Genomic DNA, 21,531 nt, shown 5'->3' on the forward strand with positions numbered 1-21,531 from the left:
CCCCCCCCAATTGTAAGGTAACATTCAGCAAACAGGCAGGACCCAGAGCAGAGCAGAGCAAACCAGGCCCAAAAGCAGAGCCTCCAGGAGGATGAATCCAGGGCACCTCCCAGCAGGAAACACAAGCAAGAGGTTTTGCAGGACCCGAAGGGTTGGGAGGGAAGAACATAATCAAAGTTTAGAATGTGCCACCCAAGCTGAATCTACCATGCAGTCAAGATGGCAGCTGCCATATTTTCTCAAGAGAATGGGGTGCTGCCTGCCTGGCCCTGAAGCCAGGAAAAGGGCCACGGCAGGAGCCAGCTGGAGGGCTGTGCAGGGGCCTGAGCAGAAACAGAGGCTCCAGCACCCTCAGGGGCAGCACAACTGTTTTGATCCCTTTCCCTCCCCTGCTGGATGCCTCAGATCTATGATCAATTTGCAAGTTTTGTCATTTTCCTGACCCTTTGTTTAGAAGTTTTATGATTTGAGTTGTGTCCTATCTAAACAATATTTGTCTAACCTAAGGTTGCAAAGATTTTCCTCATGTTTTCTTCTAGAAGTTGTAGAGTTGTTGATTTTATATTCAGTTCTATAATCCATTTAAATTAATTTTGTATATGATTCAAGGTACAAGTCAAAGTTCGTTGTTTTGCATCTATCTATCAATCAATATTTCAGTGCTATTTGTTAAAAAGTTCTCCATTTAATATAGATTTACCTTAACATCTTTGTCAATAAACAGTTTATAATATATACATGAGTCTTTCTGGACTATATTCTGCTTCATCGATCTGAATAGGTCTATCTATACCTCAACCTGCACTGTCTTAATTATTGTAAAAGAGTAAATCTCAAAATGTGGCAGTATTATTCTTCCAACGTTTCCAAAGTTGTTTTGGGTAGTCTGTGTTCCTCGTTTTTCTACATACATCTTATAAATAACTTGTTAATTTCTATTTTTTAAAAAAGGTTGCAAGTGTTTTGATCAAAATTGCTTTAAATATATGGATCAATTTGGGGAGAATTAACATTTTAACAATACCAAGGTCTATGATTTATGAACACATACTTGAACAGATAGTTTTCAGGAAGCCTCATTGTTTTTTCCTGTTCCTGGATGTTTTTCTCTCATGGTTGATGATTAGTATAAGTGAAAGTGGTAATTCCCTTCCTGTTGCCAAGGTTGGCTCAGGAAAGGGCTTATGACTCAACTCTAGCCCATGAGGCTGGAGCAAAATCAGCTCTGTGATTTCTGGCAAAGGTGTCTCTGTACTAATACACAGGAAGACAGGCCTCTCTCATTCTCTGGATGTGGTAATGACCAGCTATGATACCAGAAATTATTGCAGTGATTTTGTCAGGAAACCAGAATGAGGGCAAAGAGCCAACACACAGGGGGTGACCAAACAAAAAAGACAGAAAGACCCTGGACCTTGATGACCACAATGAACCCCTGAAGTAACACACCAACCTCGGCGTCTGCCCCATGATACCTTATGAAGTGAGAAATGCCCGTTTGACTTGGGTTTTTCTGTTATTCATATTGAAAGTCATTCTTATCAAGTAGCTAAAACACATCCCTTAAAAAATCACAAGCTATCTGGAAGGGATCATGCTCAGCGAAATAAGCCAGAAAGAAAAAGAAAAATACCGGATGGTCTCACTCATAGCAAGAATCTAGAAAACCTAAATAAGGGACCAAGAAAAAGAATAACAATAAGAAAGAAAAAAATCAAAATCAACATACAACTATGAACCAGAGACCCACTTTGTGGGGGCGGGGAAAGGAGGGATTGGGGTCAAAATCAGGGAGTTGCAATTGTATGGGGAATATAAAAATAAAATTAAATTAAAAAAAAACAAAAAAAATCACAAGCTATCATTTTTTATTTAAGGAAAATTTTATTTTTCCCATTCTGTACTTAAAACTTTAATATTGTTTGCAGATTTATAAAGTAAATATATGAGCTGTCTCAGTATGGAAGGGCAAACAATATGAATATGATTAATATAACAAGCCAGAGGTTTCCTTTGGTGCCTCCTTTCCTCCCGAGCTAATCACTCGTCCTCACTGGGAAACAACCATTGTTAATTTACTGTGTATCCTTCCAGATCTTGTTCTGTGCATGAAAGTGACACGTATGTATTTAAAAAACATAACTTATTTGAATATTTACAAAAAAGATGAATACTTAAAGCCTAGAAAAACCTTATAAAATATACAAATTTTTTATCACAAGTGAATTGAAATTATTTGAAATTTTTGCTTTATAGGAAAAACATTATTTGTGATTCATTTTTGGTGTTCTCTCTTAGAATACAACAGGTAGTCCTGCAATAACTTTCTAGAACCTTTTAAAAAATTAAAATATGCATTTAAAAGGAAATATACTGATCTCATTGAATACTGATGCACAGTGGTTAGAAAATACACATGAACTATGAATGATTTAATTCCAATCTCGGCCAGTCCTGTTAGACTTACAGGCTATTCTACCTGTCATAATTTTTGTAACCATTTCTCAATTACACTTTTCTTCCACTCAGAGTGTGAGGGCTATGACTTTAAGTGAACATGTTTTTTCCAAATAAGAAAGTGTTTAACAAGTTGGGGAAAAGAGAGTTATTGAGTCTCTTGCACTGATGAAAATACAGTAAAACATCTCTTTCATATTTAATATAAATCGTGAACCCATTATCATAAAAATGACTTATAATTTCACTTACAACCTTGGCAACAGGAAGGGAATTACTGCTTTCACTTATACTAATCATTAACCGTGAGAGAAAAACATGCAGGAAAAAGTCACTTACAATTTCAATTACAATTAATAGAAAATTGTACAATTACAATTAATTCAACTACAATTAATAGAAAATCCAATTTTAAAGTGACTTCAATAAGGAAATTTACTAGTTTGTATAACTAGAAAATCCAAAAGTAAGACCAACTTTGGTGTCAGTTTATTTCTTTTTTCTTTTTTTAAAGATTTATTTATTTTATTTTATACAAGAACTTGGGTACAGGCCAGATGCGTGGGAGGGTGAGAGGATTCGTCAGAGACAGAGCGGGGAACAGAACTGGCAGACTAATGAAATACACTGCTGAGGGGAGCAGTGGGAAAGACAGGAGAGATCTGCCGCTCCATGTGGGACCCTCGCCGCCTGGCAGGGATCAAACCTGTGGTGCAGGGGCTGCTGACAGCTTCATAGCGCGGCGCTCAACCGCCTGCGCCACCAGGAAGGCCCTGGTGTCAGTTTAATTTAGCAACTCAGACATCGTTTTAAAATTTCTGAAAGATTTAATTTCCTTTTATATATTGTTTTTACTTTTTGAAACATCTCTTCATCCAAAAGCAGGTGTCTTATAGGGGCAAGATGGCGCCAGCAGCTCCCAGGACACCTTGTCCAGGCAGAGAAGGAGCCAGGGTCTCTACCAGGCCTTTGCCAGAAGCCCCAGGCTTGCTCTGATTGGACCATCTTGAATATGTGCCTTTCCTGGAGGCCAAAGAAATACATTCTTTTGATTGGCTTAGGTCTGGGTTAGGGGCTGGTTTCTAACCAAGCACTGTGTCAAGAGTGTGAGATTATTGTATAATAGTTTAGTTTAGGCAACACAGGACCTACACCGCAACTGGATGTGGGGTTAATGGCAACAAAATGTATGGATGCTCCACGGTGGTGTGGGAAGGAAGGATGCTGAGAAGCTCATCCTAACATGTGCCATTCTAAGGCTGAGGGGTTGTGTGTGCAAGCATCAGCAGTAGTTATCGTCTTGTGGTGGAACTATGGGGAATTTTGATGTTCTTTTTTTTATTTTAGATTTTATTTTATTTATATAAGAACTGGGGTACAGTCAGAGGCGTGTGGGGTGAGAGGATTCACCAGAGACAGAACGGGGAACAGAACAGGCAGACGGACTGAAGACACTGCTGAGGGGAGCAGCGGACGGGGCAAGAGAGGTCTGCCATGCCATGTGGGTTGCTCCTGGCTGGCTGGGAATTGAACCAGCGCTGCAGAGGCTGCAGACAGCTTCACAGTGCTGCGCTTAACCCACTGTACCACCGGGGAGGCCCCGATGTTCTTTTTTATGTTTATCTGTATTTAACATTTTTGACAACAAACAGGGATTACTTGAAAAACTTCAAAAAGAAAAGAAGGCTATAAATATGCAGGAAAGCTGGTGTATAACACTTGTAATTAGCAGCTTGAGGTATTTATAGCAAACATGTTGGCAAACAGGAAATCTGAGTTTTCAGAATGCTACCAACTGTTCCTTGCAGAAGCTTCTAACTGTTCTTCTCTTGCCTGTTTTGAAATTGTGGTCATTTCTATGCGCACAGTCTGAGATCTTTGAAAGTTGGTCTGCCTTAAAACCACTAGTCGTAGTGGCTTGAATTTTTCCCCACGTCACTTAGAAAAATTCAGAAAAATTTCCCCATGTCACTTTCAAATACCAGAAAATAGTTCTCAAGCCCAGAAGGGGTACAGAGTAAGCATCTTTTTTGCCTAGGGACCCCTGTTTGGGGAAAGGGAGGTGCTGACTGGCTTCTTCCACTTCCTTCTTGGACAGAAGATACTGAACATTTTTTTAGGAAGTGGCCACCAGACTCCCAGCATTCCCCGAGATCTTGCAGCTCCTCATATGTTGAATCACAGTGTGACACGTGATGCAGGCGCCATGGAAGGGCCTTGGGGCTGAAGATTCAAGATTCTGGGAGAATTGCAGGTGGAGCATGCCTGCCCCTTAATTCACTTTGATGCTGGGTGTTGAAGTTCTTCTTAGGATTTGCAAAGTAACTTTTGCTGCTCTCCTACGTACTTTTTTCTGGAATAGAGAACTCGTCTTTCTACTGGCAGAAAAGACCTCCCCTCCATCAAGTAAGGTAAGGAGTTCTCATGTCATGCCAATTCTCCCTGTTAGGGCGGCTTGGAATGAATTCTCAGGTCTTCATTTTCAGAAATTTGATTTTATCTCATTATGCCCTTCTGGAATTATCCCATGGTGATGTCAAACAATAGACAAGCATTTTTTTTTTTTCAGTTTCACGAGGAGAGCTCTACTTGCCAAAAGGATAGATATGCTCTGGGTTGAGTGGTCAAAGCTGACTGGTCTCAGTGGGAAAAGACATTTGGGAGGGGAAACGAGGCCAGAAGGTGGGTCTTAGATGCTCTTAACTATCCTGTGTTTCTCCTGGAAATGTCAGCCACCCCCAACCGGTGTAAATTTCACTAGAGTAAAGACCATGCCTGTCTATTCAATTTTGAGTCCATCGCACCTAGAACAGTAGGAGGCACTCAACACAGTTGTGACAAATGAACGCGTGGAAAGCTGGCTCTCTACATGAATGAATCCTTATTATTTTCAAGAGTCATTGTCCTCTGAAAAGTTTCCTTTCTAGGAATATTAGACTCCCCACTCTTGGTTTCTTTAATTCTTTGAATTAAAGCATTTAACTCACAGTGTTGAAACTATTTGCGTATCTCTCTGCTGAAAGATTGTAAACTCCACAAATGTAGGGAGTCTGTCTTATTTTTCCACTTAACTAACTACTGGCACTTTTCACAGTAGTCTGGCTCACAGTAGCTACTCATTGAATAAAATAATACTGTGGTGGCCTCATGACGATCTCTCAGCTTGTGGGATATATTTGTGAGTGGATCAGCATATTACATTAATCAGGCCCTTTTGCGTCTTCAGTGTTGGTGATCATTACTACTTTGTAACTCTTTGCTAGTCATTGTTCTAAGGGAACAAAAACCCTTTTATTTTCAGCTGTTATTTCAATATCCTCTCTGTGAACCAATCCATGGGGTGGATGCCATTGGTTACATTTCCAGCATCAAATTAGTCACTTCCTGAGGTTATACCAAGAGGCGGGCTCTGACGAAAGAGCATATCCCTCTTGGGTTATGTGTGTTCTTACAGTTTTGGTCGTGCAAACTCAAGTCCCAGTGTGGACCCTACTCACTCACGGCTCAACTCTTTTATCTCCTATTGTCCTCTGTGTGGAGGCTGCCCTTCCTCTGGTAGGTATGCTTGCCTTCCGATCAGGTCGCATTTCCTTGGATCCAGGTGGGGGTTTGCAAGGCACCACTCCGACACCTGTGAAAGCCAGTGGCTCCAGGTGATCCCCCAGACCTGGATCAGACATAATAGTCAGTGTTTTGAGACCAGGAATTTAGGAAGTATAGACATAGACCAAATAGAAAACATATTTAAGATCAAGGCAGGGTGATAATAGATACTCAAGTTCCATAATATTGGCAAGAACTGGAGACTGAGATATGAACCTGATTCTTTAGCAGAGTTGCCACAGCCAAGGATTCCACATTCTCTGTTGATTTGTGAGGCTCAGTCCAAGGAAATGGATGATTTAAATGCCCAAGTTGGTGGGGAAAATGAAGGCAGGACATTTAGAGTTCTCTTGGAAGGTTCTTTGAGTAATGGAGCAAGTCTCATTAGCCCAGAGTGACACAGGCATGCTTTTATGGTGCCCACCACTGGGATTTATCCTTCAAAGCATCATTCCCTTATTGAAGGACCAGGCCCTACGTCCTGCACTTGTGTTGTCACCTGGATTGCTCCAGTTGTGTCAAGCACCACACATTTCTGTGATACTGGTCATCTGTAGCTTCTTACGTCTGCATCCTGACACCTCTCCCTCCTTTTATACCAACCTTTACTTTGCTTTGCCAAGTTATTCTTTGTTTTTTAAAGTTTCTACATTATTTTCCCTACCACCATCTCCTGTGCCCCCTGGTCCCTTTCCTGCCCCCTTTCTCTTAACCTTTGAGTCCTCATAGTGTTTATTGATGTCCAAATTTTTGTATGCATTTTACATAGACATCTGGGATTTTGATTCTATTCCACTGATCCATGTGTCTATTTTTGTGCCAATGCCATACAGTTTTTAATACTGTTGTTTTAAAGTTTGAAATCAGGTAATGTACTTTTCTATTCTTTTTTTTAATCAGAATTGATCTTTTTTTATTTTGTCAGTTTAGTCTTCCGTGGTACCTTAAAAATTTCAATATTTTGGTTTAATTCCTTTAAAAACTACTGCTGACATTGTTATTAAATTTATATATTATACAAGGCAGGGCAGTCATTTTGATTATATTAAAATGAGCAGGGGATGTCCATGAGCAGGGGATGTCCTTCCATCTCCTTGTGTCACTATCTAACTCCTGTAATGACGTGCTGTAGTTCTCATTGTGTAGTTCTTTTACCTTCTTTTTGATCTCTGCATTTTGAAGCAATTATAAATGGAATCATTTTCTTGCTTTCTTATTCTCCTTGTTCATTGTATGTAAAAAATTATGGATTTTTGTATGTTGATTTTGGAAACTACCACTTTCTGTATTCATCTGTTGTTACTAATAACGGTTTTATGTTGGGATTTTCTACATATAATATCACGCTGTCTACAATAACAATAGTTTCACTTCTCCAACTTGAATTCCCTTTATTTCCTATTTTTGTCTGATAGCTCTGGTCAAGACCTTTAATACTAAGTTAAGCAGAGGAGGTGACACTGGGCATCCTTTTCTTGTTCCTGATCTTAAGGGGAAAGCTTTCAGTTTTCAATCAATGAATATTACATCGCTGTTGGCTTGTGATATGTGGCTTTCATTCTATTCCCACCTTGTTTTAGAGTTTTAAACATAAATGGATAATAAATGTTGTCAAATGCTTTCTCTGCATCTATTGATATGATCACATGATTTTTACCTTAGCTTTTGTTGATATGATGTAACACATTGACTACTTTACATGTATTAAACCATCCTTGTTGAATTCAATTTGTGAGTATTTTGTTAAAGATTTTTGCATCAATGTTCATCAGGGATATTGGTTGTATAACTTCCCTGTCTTGCGTTGTCAGTATTAGGGTAATGCTTGTACTGCAAAGTGTATTAGGAGCATCCCTCTTATATTTTTCAAAATAATTTGAACAAGATGGGCCTTTGTTCTTCTTTAAAGCTTTGATAATATTCATTTGTGAAGTTGTCTTGTCCTGGGTTTTTGTTTTGGGGAAGATTTTTTATTGCAATTTCTATTTCTGTGATTGTGATTGGTTTGTTCAACTTAGCTCTTTCTTCCTAGGGTAGTCTGGCTAGACTATATTGATCTAGAAATTTGTGCATCTCTCATGGTGATGGTCACAGGTGATGTGGGGTGGGATATTTACAGGGACTGCACCTGAGGGGAGAAATCAAATACTGTACAAAAATGACCAGGAATGTAAAAAAAAAAATTAAAAATTAATAAAAGGAAAAAAAAGAAATTTGTCTTTTTTTTATGGTGCCCTGGACTTTTTTTATGTGTGGTTAGATTTTGTTTAGAAATTCATTCAGCTTCTCTATCCCCTTTGACTGGGGTATGTGTGTTTGTGTATGTGTGTGTGTGTGTGTGTGTGTGTGTGTGTGTGTGTAGTCTTTTTGATCTCTATTTTATTTAAAGCCACTCTTATCTTTATAATTTTCTCCTTTGGGTCTTGTTTGTTCTTTTTTTTTTTCACACTGTATTTGCGTTAGTATGGGGTAATTTATTTGGGATTTTTCTTGCTTCTTGTGGGCCTGCAATTATCTTCCCTCTTAAAATCACTTTTGCTGCATTCCACAGATCCTGGTAACTTGCACCCTCATTTTCATATGTCTCAGGTATTTTTTGATTTCTGCTTTAATTTTCTTTTATTCAATAGCTATTATATAGCACATTGTTTATTCTCCACACAGTCACAGTTTTTTCTGTTTTTTCTTTCTTTCCAATAGTTGATTTCTAATTTTATGGCATTGTGGGCAGAGAAAGTACTTGTACAATTTTGGTCTTTGTCATTTTATTGACGGTTGACTTGTGTCCCAATATATGGCCTATTCTTAAAAATGCTCTATGTACCCTGTGTTGGTGGGTGCCCTGATTCAGCAACCTTAGGGGGCTCTGCTGAGCAGCTGGGTTGTACTGCCCCTGGGTCGCTATAAATGTACCTTTGTAAAAAAATGTGTATGCAGCAGTTTTCAAAGGAGGATTCTGTAGATGTCTGTGAATCCTGTGATCTAGCTCCTTATTTAAGACTATTGTCTTATTGATGTGCCCACTGTTCTAAGTAGGACATTAAAATCTCCTAGTATTGTTGTGTTTTTGTCATGATTGCTCTTCAGTTTTGTTATTGTCTTAACATATCTTTGTCCTCCATTATTTTGGTGCATATATATTTATAGTGCTATTTCTAGTTGTTGTACTGGGTCCTGAATCATATTCCCTTTGCTAATTGGAAGTCCATTGTACCTGATAGAAGTATAGTTGATCCCGGCTTTTTGGTTGCCGTTTGCTTATGTAAGTGTTGTCTAGTCAAATTCTAAGCCTATGTTTGTCTTTTTGGTGAGATAAATTTTTTTTGTGAAAAGCAGGTTAGATTTTGCTTTGAAATTCATTCAGCTACTCTATCCCTTTTGACTGGTGAATTTAGGTCGTTTACACTTAAGGTGATTATTGAGACAAAAGTGCTCATTGTCATTTTGTTTTGGTTTGCCTTATTTTTAAGATCTTCCTTTTATGTTTTGTTTAGGTTATATTTCCATTGTCTTTTGTGTTATGTCAATTAATTATTGTTTGAGGCTTCTGTTGATATTAGTATATGATGGGCTATTCGTGTTGTACGAATAGACGAGACTGTTGTACGAATAGATGAGACTGTTGTACGGTCTCGTCCCTGACTTGTTCTGATGCGTCACCTGTTAGTCTCTTTTCCCCCTGTGTCAAATGATTCATGTGTTGTTATTTCTATGTTCTTTGTTCTGTTGCTTTCTAATAACCTCCTTAAGACTTCTTTTATGTGTGGTTTGGTATTGATAAATGATTTTAGTTTTTGCTTTTTAGTGCAGCATCTTACACTTCCTTCAGCCTTGATAGTCAATCCTGCAGGGTAAGGATTCTAAGCTGGAAATATTTTTCTTTAAGTACTTTAAATAAGGGCCTCCCTGGTGGCGCAAGGGGTTAAGCACCACACTATGAAGTAATCTACAGCCTCTGCAGCATGAGTTCGATCCCTGGCTGGCCAGGGAGCAACCAACATGGCGCAGCAGATCTCTTCTGTCTCGCCGTTGCTCTCCTCAGCAGTGTACTTTGGTCGGGCTGCCTGTTCTGTTCCCCACTCTGTCTCTGGTGAGCCCTCTCATCCCCTGCATCTTTGACCTGTACCCCAGTTCTTGTATAAATAAATAAATAAATCTTTAAAAAAATAAGTACTTTAAATGAAACAATAACAAAATAATAATAAAAAAAGGGATAAACAAGTATCCCTTTGTGCTTGTAATTTTCTACTGAAACGTCTGCTCAGTCTGATTGGTGTTGCCTTATAGGTTACCCTTTTTTCTCTTGATTTTTTAGTATCATGACCTTGTCATTGGCTTCCAACCACTTTAGTATAATAATTCTTATTGTGTGTCTATCTGGTATTATTCTCTCTGGGTTGTAATAGTCATGGACTTTCAGACTGTTGCCTTTGCAGCGGTTGAAGTAATTGGAGAATTGGTGTTGGCAAGGTTAGTAGGTAAAAAAGGACTGGGGTAGTAGGCCACCAAAGAATCATCTACAGTGAACTTCGGGGATTCAAACTTCCTGCTGTGCTGTGGCTACCAGAGGTGTATGGTGGGACCCAGAGTGACCCCTCCTCTAGGCCAGCTTCTCAGCCTTAGTGTCTCTTACAGACTCATGTCAGCTTCCAGCTTTCACCTCTAGGCTGTTTTTCCCTTCTAACTTTTTATTAAAGGAAGCGCTAGTTTATAACACTGTGTATAATTTAAGTGTACAGGTTCATACTTCTACAGATGTATGTTACCACACCACCACCATGGTACCCCTAACCTTCTACCATAGTCTGTTGTGCCCCTTACACCCCACTCTAGCTGTCTAGACTGTTTCTGAGCAGTAGATGTAGTGCTCGGTGAGATTGTTTTTGATATGGGGTCACAGACCAGGAGTTGTTCTTTTCCAGAACAGAGTTTTATCCTGGGGTGTATGTGCCTGTTGCTAACAGGTGTCATACTCTGATTTACATAAACATTCATTCATCATTTTGGCTTTATCCCTAAAATGTGGGATAGCAGGTGTCTTGAATATTTCAGCCTCGGCCTTAGTAGTAGCTTTTTCTACGAGAAGACACAGGTCATCTGACCGTTTTCTTCTCCCCTGGCTCAGGCTGCAGTTCCGTATTGAGAGCCTCTGACTCAGGCCTGTAATCCTCACTTCGCCCTCTTGCTTCTGTAACTCCCCAACGGCGCCCTGGGCATCAGCTCTGCCCTCTTGTGTTCAGTGCGGTGCTGGCTGGAGATTCCTGTGTTGGTGGGTGCCCTGATTCAGCAACCTTAGGGGCTCTGCTCAGCAGTGGGCTGTACTGCCCCTGGGTCGCTATAAACACAGTTCACCTAAAATTTTCCTTACCCCTGTCCACCAGACCATGGTTGCTAGTATGTGTTCTTGTCATGTGTTTTTCCCCAGAGCTTCTGGCTGCGCTCTGCTACCGTCTAGTTGTGAGCATAGGGAGGAGGCGAGACAGATGTCTTCACTCTGCCACTGTCGTGCGGGACTCGCCCCCATCACGATGTCTTGGCAAGCCTCTTTGTCATTTGGGTTGAACCCGAAAGTTCGCCAGTATCTAGATCTACAGACGATACTCTTCGAATACATTCACTTCATTTTTGACAGTTTGCTTTCTGCAGAAATCATTTACAAGCTTGCCTTTGCCAGATTTGCCCTCATTTCCTGTCACACTGTTGGCCTTTTCTGGTGCAGTGTGGCTTCCTGAAGGGTTTCTCCACTCTCTTCCCTTTTTCTCCAAACAGCCTCGCTTAACTGTTTTTGATGTTCTTGCCTTTTCCAGGAAGCTTCTCCAGTTAGCCCCATGCCTGTGTTGTCTGGGATTCATCTCAACAGCTCACGTCCTGGCTTTTCAAGCAAGAGAAGGAAGAATAACTTCCCTGGATTCTTGGGGAAAGGAGAAGGACCGTATCTTCCTATGAGCAAAGGTTTGTGGTTTCTCCAATTCCAAATATGTGAAATTCACCTATGTTATGTTTTGCCCTCTCGCATAAACTACATTAGAGTTCATTTTGTCCTCTTTTCCAAGTTAATAAAGTAAATTTCTTTTTTTTTTTTTAAAGATTTATTTATTTATTTATACAAGCACTGGGTACAGTCAGAAGCGCAGGAGGGTGAGAGGATTCCCCAGAGCCAGAGCGGGGAGCAGAGCAGGCAGAAGGACCGAAGGACACTGCTGAGGGGAGCAGCGGGCGGCAGGAGAGGTCTGCGCGCCATGTGGGACCCTCCTCCGGTGGCCGGGGAGCAGCCGGGGATCGAACCGGCGCTGCAGAGGCTGCGGGCAGCTTCGCAACCCAGCGCTCAGCCACTGCGCCACCGGGGAGGCCCAAATTTCTTTTTTTTAAAAAAAGATTTATTTATTTATACAAGCACTGAGGTACAGGCCAGAGGCGTGGGAGGGTGAAAGGATTCACCAGAGACAGAGCAAGGAGCAGAACAGACAGAAGGACTGAAGTACACTGCTGAGGGGAGCAGCGGAGAGACAGGAGAGGTCTGTCGTGCCATGTGGGAATCTCCCTGGCCGGGAATTGAACTGGCGCTGCAGAGGCTGCGGACAGCTTCACAGCGCTGTGCCACCGGGGAGGCCCAATAAAGTAAATTTCTTAAGACAGAAGCCCTTTCTCACTCATCTCTGCAACCCCAGCATCTATCACAATGACTGGTCGGTGCACAATACAGGTTCAGTGAATGAATTTTTAGCTGGACCCAGGGGCACCCTGGGACCTCCAAACCTGCATGTTCTAACACAGGTCCAGCCACCTGCGTGCACAAAGGCAAAGCAGGTTCTTAGTGTGAAAGAACTTTACTAGAATTAGTGTGCATAGAGGGAGAAGAGAAGAAAGGATAATAGTTTCCCAACAAGACACTCAAAATTACCCATTCCCTTATGGGTAAATGCCCAGCCAAAGAGGGTTGGCCTGGGCCTCCCTGGTGGCACAAGGGGTTAAGCATAGCACTATGAAACTATCAGCAGCCTGTGCAGTATGAGTTCAATCCCCAGGCAGGGAGCAACTCACATGGCGCAGCAGACCTCTCTTGTCTCCCCGCTGCTCCCCCAGCAGTGCATTTCAGTCAATCCACCTGTTCTGCTTCCCACTCTGTCTCTGGTGAATCCTCTCACCCCCCTGCACCTCTAGCCTGTACCCCAGTTCTTGCATGCATGCATAAATAAAAAAAAAAAAACAACAAAGAAAGCTGGCCTAAGGGAAAGGCACTGAAGCCCAAAAGCTTGCCATAGTCAAAGCACCTTGTGGTATGTGAGTTTCGGTGTGTGTGGGGGGCGCCTCATTGGAAAGGGGTCCTGAAGCAGGTCCCAAAAAGCTGGGACTAAAGGTGATAGCACATCAAGATAACAGCCACGATTGTCAGCCCCCCCACATTTCTCTTACCGATGTGTGTCTTCCAGATGTCTCTACATGTCTCTCCTCCATGTGTCTCCTACCATGTCCCCTTCCCAGCACCACCAGGGTACATGTCAAGCTGCTTCTGCAAAGAATTCTCCTCCCCTCCTGCCTTATGTGTTATACAGCTTCCCCTGGCTGCTCAGCTCTGCCCATCATTAAGTGGGGAGGGTAACATGGTCCTCCCCCGACTGAATGAATGAATGAATGCATGAATGCATAAATGAGTGAGTGAGTGAATGAATGGATGTATAAATGGAGCAGTTGGCTGTGGGCATAAAATTTTAAATTCTGCTTACACGTTTTTTGCTCATTCAAAATATAGGTGACAGTATAACTGGGGTGTTCAAGGTTAATAATAATTTTGTCACCAATACTACAAATGTAAGTTCTTTTGAAAGACACAGAATACAGTCACAAAAAATGTTTACAAAAATACATTAATAACAATAACACATTTCCTATTTAGGAATAAGTCCATTAAATAAAAAGATAAATTTAATGGTCACATTCTAAGATAATAGCAGAATAAGATTGAAATAGCCATTTATTCTATAAATATGATTCAAATTTTATGAAAATTCCAAAAGGCAGATATAAATGTTAATGAAAATAGCCAAGCATAAGTGGACCTTGCTATCGAAAAATGGAAGGCCATTAAAATGGCAATATAATTGCTGTGATAGATGTGGTATATCCTAGCTATAAAAAATTACAAAATATATATGCATATGACAATTGAGAGAAATCAGTTATACATCATTAAGTAAAAGTTAATGTATTATGCACTAAGTAAAAGTTCTTAGAGCAGGTAAGAGATTGAGGTAGTCCATGAATTTTCACTTTCAATTATAGGATTTATCTAAAAATCATGGTTTTCTGGTCCAGAGGATCTACTTTGCCTGGCACGTATAATCAAGTGTACAATGTGTCATGCAAAGAGATCAAATAAGGGTAGGAGTATTTAAGTGAGCAATACATACTATAGGTAGATTTCAAAACAAAGAGAGTTCTTTTTTTCATCAGTGAAAGAAATCATAGCATATAAAGGTGTTAGTAACAATAGCTATAATTAAGTTGTACTACTTAATTGGGGAAAATAGAATTAAACCTGACATAAAGTTTATAATGCCGAATCAGAGAGTTGATTCTAACTTTACCAAGATTGTATTGTTATAGGACAGGGAGATGGGTACCCCCAAACCCCTGCACCTGTCTGCTCCAAATAGGTTCTTCCATCTGCTGCATCAAGACAAAACATATAATACCTTCAATGGAAAGGAACTTTAACACAATTAGTGTACAACTCAGAAAAGACAAAGAATATAGTTTTCAAATCAAGCACCTGAAGTTACCCGTCCCCTTGTGGGTAAGTGCCCAGCCAAACAGAGTTGGCCCAAAGCAAGGCCTCTGAGACCCAAAGTCCTGCCCCAAGTCTAAGACACCTCCTGGTAGGTATCCACAGAAAAGGGTCAGAAGCAGCCAGACAAGTCTGGAGGGAAAAGAGCAAAATCAGAGTCAAGATAAAAGCTGCCATTGTTAACCTCCCCACGTCTCTCACCCACGTCTGTTTCAACCAGTCCAGGACCAAGAAGCAAATGCAGCTTCTTCACATGACTCTGCTCCAAGTGCCTCGTCCAGGTCTCCTTCTGACTCCTCCATCCTACTTCCTTCCCCAGTTTCCTCTCCAGCTTCTCCTCCTTCCAGCTCAGCTCCACCCTCCCTTGGGTGGGGCAGGGAACCTGGAACCTCCCCTTTTTCTGGGGACCCCCGTTATAGTATTACAAGTTACCAGGACTATGGCTAAAGCCAGGTGTGGTTTACTGAGAAAGAAAGGTGTGTCTTGTGGCTTAGGGTGGTACAGTGGAAGAAACCCACTGTGGAGTAGCATATGCCCACTAGGAAACAAAAGGACTTGCCATCCTGGCTGCTGTGTCTTGTTTTCTAAGTTTTAACAATGTTACAGTCATTCACGGGTAATTTAACTTCTAGCTAGTTTAATAACTGCAATAGCACAACATTGAAACAACTCCAGCATATTTTAAAAGTAAACGTTACATGATGAACTCAGTAGAGATAAGCCAGTAGACCAAAGACAAAATCCTTTCATATTCTGGCACATAGGAAGGCGGTGACTCATGTTCACCAACAAATAGATTGCTGTTTGTTCTTTGTGGTTTATAAATATCGATCTTTGGCATCTAGAGAGAGGGAGAGAGAGAGAAAGACCATCTGTTTTCTGCCTGCTTGGTAACCGTCAGAAGACTCAGGATTGTGGAAACTGTGAACTCAGACTTGGCGAGTGTCGATGCTGTGATATCCCCAGCCCTCAGAGCCAGGCTGGGGCCACACAGGTTTTTGGAATTCACCAACTGAATACGTGTCTGTTGAGTCTGCCGCTCTTGTTCCTTGGTGAGTCCCCTGCAGAGGCTGAGAGCTCAAGCCAAGTGAGTGGAACAACTTTTATTTCAGCCACTACACCATAATTTCATATTGTTAAAAGCAAAATTTACAAATTTAGAGATCTAATTGACTTTATGAAATGATTCATAGACTGGGCAGCATCCCATTGAGATCCTGCAAGGGATTACACCAAATGGAGGGTATTTATAGATGGAAAGGGGGGAGGGAAGGTATTAGCAAAAGAAAAAAGGTTATTTTAGGTAAAGCCACCTCCCCTCAGGAAGGCAGGGGTTCTTATCAGGGAGATGACCTCACTGGTGCTGATTGGAAATTCCTTGTTGATGGTTTAGGAGGATGCTTTTGGGAGGGGCTGAAACTGCAATGAGCTTATGTATTCAGGCTGGGGCCCAGTCTACCATCACACTTAGCATTGAGCTATTTTTTCCTGAAATCCTGGAATGATTCTTGTGCATGATGCTTTCTTGCTGTAAAGGGCAGGAATGACCACTAAGCAGGTTTTCTGATACCATGCAGACCGGGTAAAGTAGGAATCGGAGTCCTCAGTGGTTTTGCAGGTTTTTATTGGGATTACCAGGTACACGGCAGGCAGGGGTGCTGGGAGGCTGGTAGGCTGGCAGGCCTCCCAGCCCCCTACAGGTCTTCACTCTGGGCTCTCTGGCCTTCTCTCGGCTTCTGCTGCTCTTGCTTCTCTCTCGGCTTCTGCTGGCGTCCCCATGACGCCGCCCTTAAAAGCCCAGTCTCAGCCCAGGTGAATCCCATCTACCTAGGCCCACACCCTACTCCAGGTGCCCGCCATCAGGCATGCATTCAGGACTGCAAGGATCCATCATCTATTCTGATGGCGGGAGGGCAGAAAAGCCTGACATTTTTCGTTACCCTACACTTGCTCTCGATATTAACATGCTGTGAACATTTGGATCACTTCTCTGGATTATAAAATGAAAAAAACCGTCGTCATCACTTTTACTAGCCAGCGTCTTTCCAACCCTCCTTCCTGAATATTTACTTCTATCCCAGTTTAGGGGTTTGTTTCATCCTGCTTTGTCTTCCTGCTGTCTCAAAAGCTCATGTTTTTAAACATTAAGTAGTTTAGAAAAGGACTAGTTTCTATTAAACCAAGGTAGGGGGTCTCTAGATTAATGAGTCTGGTGAGGATGTGAAAGAACATCACTAGATCAAAATTTTGGTCAGAAAAAAATGGGGAAGGAAGTTAGAGAATTTCCCTTTATAGATATACAAACATACATACCTATATGTATGTATACATATATACATGTGTATATATATATATATATATATATATATACACACATATATATATTAGATTAAAGCTAAGTAAGTTAACTGCCCGAGAAAGCACTTGCTAGAAACGGGTCATTTTTCCTATCTGCGGGAGTCCCAGCATACACCTGAGAGGCTTGGTGATTTCACCCACTTCTCCGGCACCTCTGGGAGCTGTTTCCAGATGGTTAACACAGCGAATATGTAGTCAGTGCTTATTCTTGGTGTCAGGAGTCCGGCGCTCAGTAAATGCTGGTTCCCACTCTTCTCACTGAGGAGAATAGCTGGGGAGACCACAGAAGCTTCAGGAACTGGAGTGACTTTTAAAATACCTAAGAAGCAAGGCCACAATTAGTGCCAAGGGGAAGATACTTTCAAGAGAAGGGGACATGCTTGTCGGGGGGCAGAGATGGTCCGACCATGAGCCTTTCTGAAAGCACCCATGACTCTTTGACCTTCTGCACTGAGCACTTGAAGTCATTTCAGGAGTTTGTTCTCAGCTGACGAGTTATTTCCATGGAGGTAAGTCAGAACCCGGCCCCAACCCAGACCTCTGGGCTGACTGTGAGTGCCCAAAGGCTCTCCTCCCTCTCAAAGTTCAAAGAACTTTCTTCCTTGAGAAATGTCCAGGGGCAGATTCTGGGGGAGGCTGGCTGAACCCACAGGAAGCCATTCTCAGCTACCTGGAGAAGGGCGGTGGCTGCTTCCGTGGTGTGTTAGTCTACTCGGGCTACCACAGCAAAGCAGCACTGACTTCAGCAACAGATTTTAATTTCTTGCAGTGTTACAGGGCAACCCCAAGGGAAAACGGGTGACCTGGGTGGGAGTCCTCACCCACACGCTTGAGAACTCAGGACAAGGCCCAAGAGTGTGCACGCCAGGAGAGGCAGGCCGCCTTGCTGGGCCGGTTACTGCAGATACCGCGCTGGTTTCCTGGGCAGGTTTGCCGTAGGTTGTGGGTCTGGTTCTGTTTGTGAGTGTGGTCTGGTCCTATCTGTGTTGCCCTCATGGGTTTGCCTTAGGACTGAAACCTATGGTCTCCTCTGGTCTTGACTGCACCCAATCTAACCCTCCCACACATTTGCTCCCTACAGGGTTTTTGCTGGGAGTTGTGGTAGCTGATCTGACTCTGACAGGGCAGTTGTGGATTACACTGCAATTCTTTGCTGAAGTCTCTTAGCTCCAGGGTTTTATTTCAAAGCTGGAGCCATTTTGGGCTAGAAGGAAGCAGGTATTCTCCATTTTAGAAGTAGAAACAGTCTCTAAGATCTGTCATTAAGTGGAGGTCTTATGTATCAGTGAGGGGTTATTATATGGGTTTGGTTGCCTTGAACTCGATGTATATAAGCAAATATAACTCTGAGATGGAATTTGGAGGCTGGGAGAGTCCTCTGGCTGATCTCCGTGGGGGCTCATAAGTAAATTAAAGACAATAAAACTTGTCCCATTGATCAGGCAGTTTTGCAGCCCTCCTGGAGAGTTCATGTGCGTAAAAGTATTCCAAACCACCGGCTAGTTTCATCACACACATTTCTCCCAGCAGGCAGCTGGGCTTCCTGCTTTGCTCAGCTTCTATTGAATACCAGGCAAAGGTGGCGGGGGTGGGGGTGAGGGGGTGGGGGGTTGGGGGGCATGGGGGAGCTTCTCGTGCTGGCTCTTAACCCATGACATGCCCAGCCAAACAGGTTGGCCCAAAATAGGGCCACTGAGATCAGAAAGCTTGCCACGATTATAAGGCACCTTTTGGCAGGGAACCATAGGAAAGGGGCAGAATAAACCAGGCAAGATTGGGATGATGGTGTTGGGGGGAGAGGATGTCCTGAACAAACTCCACAAATAGGTTTTACAGACCCCAACCCCCGCCCCCAGACCAAAGAGATCCAAGGACTACAAATCCATAATGTCATCACCACCAAAGGGAGGATGCTGGGAACTGAGCGTGGAGTCAAGCAGCCAGGCTTGGTGTAACCAGACATGTGGGCCTTGGGGGGGCCTTGGTTTTTCGCTGGCTTTCAGCGTGCTGTTGGGGTCCCAGCTCAGTGGGACTGGTAGGACACATAGACCACTTTATCTTTCTCCCTGAGTTATTCCTTTCTTCCTTTCCCCCTTTTTGTAAATAACCCCTTTCTTACCCTTTTTGTGTGTGCCAGCAGTTGAGTCTCATTATAAGTCCCTTTCCAGGGCCTCCCCGATGGCACAGCAGTTGAGCGCTGGGTTGAGAAGCTGCCCGCAGCCTCTGCAGCGCCGGTTCGATCCCCGGCTGCTCCCCGGCCACCTGAGGAGGGTCCCACATGGCGCGCAGACCTCTCCTGCCGCCCGCTGCTCCCCTCAGCAGTGTACTTCGGTCCTTCTGCCTGCTCTGCTCCCCGCTCTGGCTCTGGTGAATCTCTCACCCTCCCGTGCTTCTGACTGTACCCAGTGCTTGTATAAATAAATAAAATAAATAAAAATAAATCTTTAAAAAAAAATAAGTCCCTTTCCAGTGTGCAGTCATTTCACACTGGGGTTGCCTGTAGCAATAGGCGCAAACTTCAAGTCCAGATCAAGATACAAGCTGCCATTGTCAGCCCCCCATGTCTCTCTCACCCCATGTCTCTCCCAAGTGTCTCCACATGTTTCAATGACACGTCTCCTCCGTGTCCCCCAAGTCCCTGGTGCAAGTCCAAAGCTGAGAAGCCAGACACATCCCTCCGCTTGCGTCTCTCTCCAAGTGTCCTCAAGTCTCCTGTGTCTTCGCCTTGCCCCTCAGCAAGGTGGGACAGGGAACATGACACCTCCCTCTTTTATGGAGATTCCTCTCTGTAACAGTGGCTTCTACTTCTGGAACTCTCCCAACACACACCCAGCTTTCTTACTGATTTGGTAACTATATAAAACTAGACCTGCTGTTTTTTGGCTGTTACTATGTAATTATAGTACCTTTAGCCTCTTCCACTGAACAATGAGCCTCTCTGTGTCAACACTGTATTTTACTACTTTTCACATCTCTGCTTAAGAGGACACGCTGTACGATTCAATGCTCAAAGCCATTGGTTGAGAATAATGATGAAACGGTGTGTCATCTTTGAGTTAAACCTATTAGAAAAAAAAAAAAAACTTGAAGAAACTACCTTGCCTGCTCTCAATGAATAATTCCCTGAAAGCATTTTAGATGTGGAGGGAGGGGGATTGGTGGTTTAGCTTGTATTATAACTGCAGCTGCAGTCATTGGGGTGGAAAGTCTAGCTTTTAAAGTTTTATTCTAAAGGAAACACAGTGACAGTCCCTCAGGCTCTGTGTAGGGTTTTGAGTCTTAGAACACAGCCAGCTCATTGCCATGGGAGTGTGTCGTCACATAAACTAGACAGGGGTGGAGAATGGAAGGGGTGGGGAGAGCTCCAAGGGGTGGCGGCACATGCAGGGACGGGGAAGTCTCGCTGAGCAGGAATAAGGGATCCAGCCAGTTATGGCTTCATCAGCAATGAAGGGGGTGCTACAGCAGATGACTGGGGCTTTAGGCAGAATGTGGGGTGGGGAGCAAGACCAAATAATGGAGAACACAGCCCATTAACTGAGTGAAACCTGGCAACAGAATCCCAGGAGAGGTTGTTGTTGGGTGGCCCAGGGGGACGGGAAGGCTGGCACCAGGGCACACCCTGCCAGCAGGACCACCCTTAGCCTAGGACTCAGGGTGGGTTTCAACTCCTGCGAGGGCTGCTGGCAGGACAGGGCCAGCCCTTTTCTTTGAGTCATAGGTTCGGTTCAAGTCTCAGGCATGGGGAATAAGATAGAGTTCTGGGGGAGGTATGGAGCAATTTTGGTCATAATAAAAGCTAAAAGCCCCAGATACTCCAAGCCTAAGTTAAGAGTTGCCTCCCAAAGATGTAAGTAATGGTGGCTCTGAATTGAGAGAGAAAGGACGTGAGCTTGGCGATGCTGTGTGCCCGTGGTGTAGGAAGCAAGGGCCAGAGAAGAGCCGTGAGGTCAGTCTCCAGTCACTGTATTCCCCAAGACCAGGGATCCAGGGTTTGTTCCCACTTGTCAGTGTCTCCCTGGCATCTTCATTGGGTCCCCTCCGTTTCCATATTTGTGCCCTGAAGACATTCCAGGGGTGTGTGCAGGGTGTGTCATTAAGAAGGAGGCATTTATGAGAGCAGACGTGAATGTATCTGTTTATCATGGAGACATTCCATGTAAGCTTTTGATTAAAAAAATTTGCAGTTAAAACAAAGCTTGATGATGACAATTATCATTTCTGGTTGTCTCTGGAGAACTGGAAATTAGGGGAAATACGTATCTGGAGTTCAGTAGCAGATTAATGGCACAATAGTCCATCAGAATAGGGAAAATTCTTCACAAAGG

Source organism: Talpa europaea, assembly GCF_964194135.1.
Source record: "Talpa europaea genome assembly, chromosome: 1".
NCBI lineage: Eukaryota > Metazoa > Chordata > Mammalia > Eulipotyphla > Talpidae > Talpa > Talpa europaea.